The 6,492-nt window shown below is 36.4% G+C and overlaps 1 protein-coding gene and 1 pseudogene across 1 annotated transcript in view; one reads left to right on the top strand and one right to left on the bottom strand.

The window, feature by feature from the left end:
• Positions 1-6,492, bottom strand: part of ZNF385D (zinc finger protein 385D) — a 561,594-nt gene that overhangs the window by 369,187 nt on the left and 185,915 nt on the right. The gene's annotated exons all lie outside the window — the stretch shown is intronic.
• On the top strand, positions 1,888-2,495 carry LOC102812989 (annotated as a pseudogene).

Raw genomic sequence — 6,492 nt, 5'->3', positions numbered from 1 at the left:
TAATATTTGACTTTGTCTTTTCAAGCTGCCCTTTGAAAAATTCTGTTTAGCTATTTTGCTTCTTAATTTATTTCATTTGCTTTCACATCTCTACAAAGAGAGTAAGTTTCAGAGTCTCTTCTGACAATCCATTTTTGTCTTTTCCTTCATTCTTGTCTTCTTAAGTACTTTTGCTTTCTTCCTGTGTGCTGTTGTTGGTGTCATCCCACAACTCTTCTGGTCTTTGGTCACTAGCATCTAGTGTAACAAATCTGTTCCTGAGATGATTTCTAAACTCAGGTGGCATATGTTGAAGGTCAAATTTTGGCTCTCATGGACTTGTTTTTATTTTCTTTAGCTTCAGTCTGAATTTGCATATGAGCAATTGATGGTCTGTTCAACAGACTGTCTCTGGTTTTGTTTCGGCTAATGAGTTGGCATTTTAACACCATTTTTCCCCACACATGTATAGTCATCTATTATGTTGTTTAAAAAGTTACTTGCTATGAACAAGTCACTGATCTAGTAAAATTCTATCACGTGATCTCCAATATCACTTCTATCACCAAGGCCATATTTTCTAACTACTGACCCTTCCACTTTGTTTCCAACCTTTGCATTCCAATTACCAATAATTATCAATACATCTTTATTGCATGTTTGATCACTTTCAGCCTGGAGAATTTGGTAGAATTATTCAATTTCATTATTACTGGTTTTAGCTGTTGGCGCATATATTTGAATAACAGTGATATTAACTAGTCTTCTTTATAGGTGTAAGGGGGTTATCCTTTCATAGACAACATTATACTTCAAGACAGATCTTGAAATGTTCTTTCTGAAGTGAAATGTCCACATTTTATTCCCATTTAATTCTAAGAACTGCCTTATGAGATAGTGGACATTATTTGCATTTTAAAGATAAAGAACATGAATTTGAAGGAGATTAAACAAATTCCCAAGTTCACCTATCTAGAATTCAATCCCAAGTCTGCCTAAATCAAAGCTCCAGCTCTATGCATGCAGTTGTGATGCTTCTGTAGTTTACACCCACTGGTCAAGGTATTTCAGAAGCAAAGCGTACAGAAAAAAACACATGGGATGTGTTTTTTTTTTGGATGAAAACACAACAAAGTGAGGAAGTAAAAAAGGGAAATAACAATGTATTGAGAATACTGAGAACCACTTCAATCTAGGAACTCTGCAACATACGCTATCTTAATTTTTCATGAAAAGTCAGACAATGCATACATACGCATACCACATAGATAGGAAATGATGGCCATTGAATTACATTTTTAAAATGCTTCATTTACTGAAGTCAATGAAATGTCATCTCTTGAGGCAAGATCCCATACTTCTCTTTCTCTTCTTGAGTAATGTTCCTTCCTGATTTTAGATGCACAGATACCTAGTGGCTCTGGCAAGCAGCAACAAGGAAAAACATTATCTCCACCACCACCTTGTGGAAACCTTGGCCACTGCAGTTACTTACTCATCTGAAGGGAAGACTCAGTAGGTAAGGAAGTTAACTCACACCTTCTGTTGAGGTACCTGGGTGTGATGAGAGGGACCTAAAAAATGAGTCCAAAATGGGATGCCAATATAAGAAGGCCAGATTCAAAATTATGGAGACTGAATGGGGATAATGAATGAGAGAAAAATAGATGTGTAAATAGACAAATATCTGAATGGACCTCAAAGTCAAGAGACTAGTTCAATAGGCTATTTCTATGCTTCAGTGCAAATAGATGTGGTCCTGGCAAGTGTGAATAAAAGGTTTGAATACTGATAAGCTTAGGGAGAGATAGCAAATGCCAATGAAGAATTTGGTATCTATGATGAGATTTTCAGTGCTTTACAGTGATTTTTTTTTTTTTTTTAAAGGAGAACGTAGAGAGAGTCAAGATGGAGGAATATGAGTGAGAACCTTGCCCTGGTGAACTGTGGATGATTGTGGTGAGGCCTTTATAATGGGCACCACAGGTGGTGGTATCTTTCAAGCAATTCAAGGTTTTTGGAATTCTCCATTGGGAGTCAACCACAGACTACAAGGAAGCTTGACAGCTATTATTAAAACCAGGGTTCCACAACTGGGAGGAAGCTTTGCAGATTGGGGAGGTGTGTTTTCTGTGATTGCCTGTAGTATGTATAGTTCAAGTCAGAGAAGAAGAAGATCCCTGGGAACTCCATCACAAATGATGCTTTTACAGGAGCCATATTGGCAGCAAGAAATGGACTAGTGGCCATGGTTTGCTCTTCTGCAATGGGTGGAATTCTCCTAGTTTTAATGGAAGGAGCTGGCAACTCAAGTTTCCCAAGGGTCCTGTTTGCTGAAGATCCCTCCCAAGTAGCATTCAATTCAGTTACCATCCTCATATTTTAGAGACTATCAACAATTCAGTAGGGCAGGAGCCCCAACATTTAACAGAATGAGCTGTAGTACAAGAATGATTTTGGAGACTACATACTATTCTGTTTTTAAAACCATAGATGGGGTGACTGTGGCAAAATAGGCTACCAGAAGACATTTATCATTCTTTGCTATTTAAAGGAACACGAGGGGGAGGCATTAAAAGATAATGCATTTATTTATTTACACTTGGAATGCTTTTGTGAAAAAAACAAAGGTCTAATATTATAAAAATAAAATAATTGCTTAAAATATGAAAGACCAAAGGAAAAGTAACAGTAAAACAAGGCCATCATCACTTCCTTAGGGATTTCTCTGCCTGGTTCTGTATGTTCTCTTATTTAAACAATAAAAAAACTCCTGAAACTTACTCTTTCTTTTTAAATAAGTTGTGGAGCTCTACTTTTCACTCTTGAATTTTTCAAAGTACATTTAAGACCGCATGTTTTATAATTAGTTCCTCATCCCACTTGAAGTGAATTGTTTAGAGAAGAATTACGTGGAGTGAGCATGGGTAATGCCACAGTAAAATGCTTTATGAGCAAAAGGATCTGGAAACACATTTATTCTTTAGTTTGAAAGTAAAATATGCTATGTCTTGGTTTTGAGGATGTTGGCTACAAAGGTCTTTTGTCTTTTGGACTTCTGTGTCTTGATTCCTGATCATCAAAAAACTTCACCAGAAACAGCTTGCTTCCAACATACCCAACTCTGTATGAGAAGAATTGATAAGAGAGTAATTTGGCATTGGAGAAGTACGTTGTTTAATTGTGTGGTAGAAAAGATTTTTCATGTGTAAAAAAAAACAAAACAAAAAAGGATAATGGAGAGATAATTTTTCTCCCATAAAACTAAAAGAATACAGATGAAGAGTAGTTCTTTCACTTAATGTTATATAACTTTTTAAAATAAAATGATAATAGTGTTTGGCAGGTTGTTTACTTGAATGTTCTTACTTACCAAAAGTAACTAGGAATGAATTTACATTAATTCAAAAACATGTGTAAATGTGTGTGTGTGTGTGTATGTGAGAGAGAGAGAGAGAGAGAGAGAGAGAGAGAGAGAGAGAGAGCGAGCACTGGTTTGTGAAGTTCAAGTTTAGAAACCACTGGGCTCTGGGACAACAAGTGAGGAAGCTCACACAGGTTTCTGTCTCTGAGGTCTCACATACTTTAATTTACACTGTTCCAAGAAGGTTTTTTAACAATGACCTTTAATTAGGGTGTCTTTTTCTATAAAACGGATACTGATAGTTTATAACAGCAAAAATTACTGTGAAAATAATGTAGTCACTATAAAGTGTCTGTACTTCTCCACCTATACTGTTCTGGAAAGATATAATACCTCCTTCTTTCCTTGTGCTTCTAAGTTGTGTAAATCTCAGTTGCTACAGAAAAGATAATACACAGGAAAATAAAAAATGAAAAAAGAAGAATGAAAACAGTTGTCTTAGACAATATACAATATACTACAAAAAAATCATCAATAGAATTTTTTGGAACAAAAGGAAATTTTCTGTTAATGTATGCTTGCCCCAGTCATTTATGAGGAAAGAGGTCCCTTGGTCATCTAATTGTCTTTGAATAAGGCCAAAATATTGGTACATTTTTATTTATACAGCAAACATAACATGACCTAAAGAGTTTAATTTAATTTTTTCTGTGTTGGCAGCCAGCACAGTAGTCAACTACAAAATGGCAAGTGTTTTCTTTGCAAACATATGTTCAATCAAGGAAAGGGTGATAGTAAAAATAATTTCGCCTATGATTTATAAAGAAAAGTGAACAGTAATCTGAAAAACTCATACTTTCCCCATCAACTAGAACTTTCCCCAGAATGCCTAAATACTATGGACAAAGTCCAAACTACATTGAAGGCATTGGCAAAGAAAAAGGCTCTGGGAATTGATGGAACACAAATTGAAATCTTTCAACAAACTTATACAGCACTGAAGGAACTTAGTCATCTACACTACGAAATTTGGAAGACAGCTGCCTGGCCAACTGATTGGAAGAGATCCATATTTGTGCACATTTCAAAGAGAGATGACCCAATGGAATGCAGAAATAAACAAGATCACTGATATCACATACAAGTAAAATTCTGATAAAGGTTATTCAAAAACAAGAATATATTGACAGGGAACTATCAGAGGTTCAAGCCAGATTCAGAGAATGACGTAGAATGAGGGTTATCATTGCTTATATCAGATGGACCTTGGTTAAAAACTGAGACTAACAGAAAGATGCTTACTTGTGTTTTATTGACTAGGCAAAAGGTTCCAACTGTGTGGATCATCGCAAACTATGAATATTATAGAGAATGAATACTCTGGAAATTTTAACAGTGTGCATGAGGCAACTGTACATAGACGAAGAGGCAGTGGTTCGAACAGAATGACATGGAATGGTGTAAAATCAGGAAAGGCATGCTCCAGAGTTTTATTGTTTCACCATCTGCTGACCAAATAATCTGAAAAACTGGAATGAATGAAGAAGATTGTGGCATCAGAAGTAGAGAAAGACCAATTCAAAGCCTGCAATATGAAGATGATATACCCTTGCTTGCTGCAAGTGGAGAATATTTAAAATACTCACTGATGAAGACCAAAGACCACAGCTTTCAGTCTGGTTTGTACCTCAGTATAAATAAACCATCATGGCTTATCTGTCTATCTATCCATCTATATATATGTATATATAGACACACATAAAAAAATGGAATTCTATTCTACCATAAAAATAAGTGTTCAGACATGCCATGGCATGGATTAACCTCAACAACAACATGTTGAATGAAATGTCAGTGGCAAAAATACAAATACTATATCATTGCACTTACTATATGAAATAAACTAGTATATGGAAAACAAAGATTATTAATGATTACCAAGTGTTAATAAAATGGCCACCACTTGTCTGTCTGTCGTGCTGTGGTGGCTTGAGTTGCTATGATTCTGAGGGCTATGGCACCATTATTTTAAATAACCAGCAGGGTCACCCATGGTAGACAGGTTTCAGATGAGCTTCCAGGCAAAGACAGACTAGGAAGAAAGAGTGACGAACTACTTCCGAATCGCTAGTCACTGAAAACCTTATGAATAGTAGAGAAACACTGTCAGATACAGTGCTGGAAAAGGAGCCCCTTGGGTTGGAAGGCACACAAAATGCGACAGGGGAAGAGATGCCTCCTGAAAGTAGAGTTGACCATGATGACGTGAATGGAGTTAAGCTCATGGAAGAAAAGCCCACAGGACCTTCATCTGCTGATGGGGCACAACTCAAAATGAAGAGAAACAGCTGTAAACATCCATTGAAAATCGGAACATGGAATGTACAAAGTATGAAACTGGGAAAATTGGAAGGTGTCAAAAATGAAGTGGAACTCATCATCATCGATATCTTAGGCATTAGTGAGCTGAAATGGACTGGCCATTTTGAATCTGATAACCACATAGCTTACTATGCAGGGAATAAAAAATTGAAGAGGAATGGTGTTGTATTCATGGTCAAAAAGAACATATCCAGATCAGTCATGAGGTACAAAGCTGTAAGTGATAGGATAATATCCATGTCCCTACAAGGAAGCCCAGTTAATACCACTATTATTCAAATTTATGCACCAGCCACTATAGCCAGTGAGGATGAATAGAAGAATTCTACCAACTTCTTCAATCTGAAATTGATCAAACATGCAATCAAGAAGTATTGCTCACTACTAGTGATTGGAATGCAAAGGTTGGGAGCAAAGAAGAAGAGCCAGTAGTTGGAAAATACAGCCTTGGTGATAGAAATGATGCTGGAGAACAAATGATAGAATTCTGCAAAACCAATGATTTGATTATTTTAAATACCTCCTTTAGACAGCATAACAGAAGACTATACAGATGGACCTCGCCAGATGGAACACACAGAAATCAAATTGACTACATCTGTGGAAAGAGAAGATGGAAAAGTTCCATATCATCAGTGAAAACAAGGCTAGGGGCAGACTGTGGAACAGACCATCTATTACTCATATGCAAATTCAAACTGAAACTGAAGAAAATGAAAACAAGTCCATGAGAGCCAAAATATGACCTTGAATTTATCCCACCTGAA

This window comes from Chrysochloris asiatica, unplaced genomic scaffold, assembly GCF_000296735.1.
Source record: "Chrysochloris asiatica unplaced genomic scaffold, ChrAsi1.0 scaffold00030, whole genome shotgun sequence".
NCBI lineage: Eukaryota > Metazoa > Chordata > Mammalia > Afrosoricida > Chrysochloridae > Chrysochloris > Chrysochloris asiatica.
Note: the sequence above shows the minus strand (reverse complement) of the source record. Positions and strands in the feature narration are given on the sequence as shown.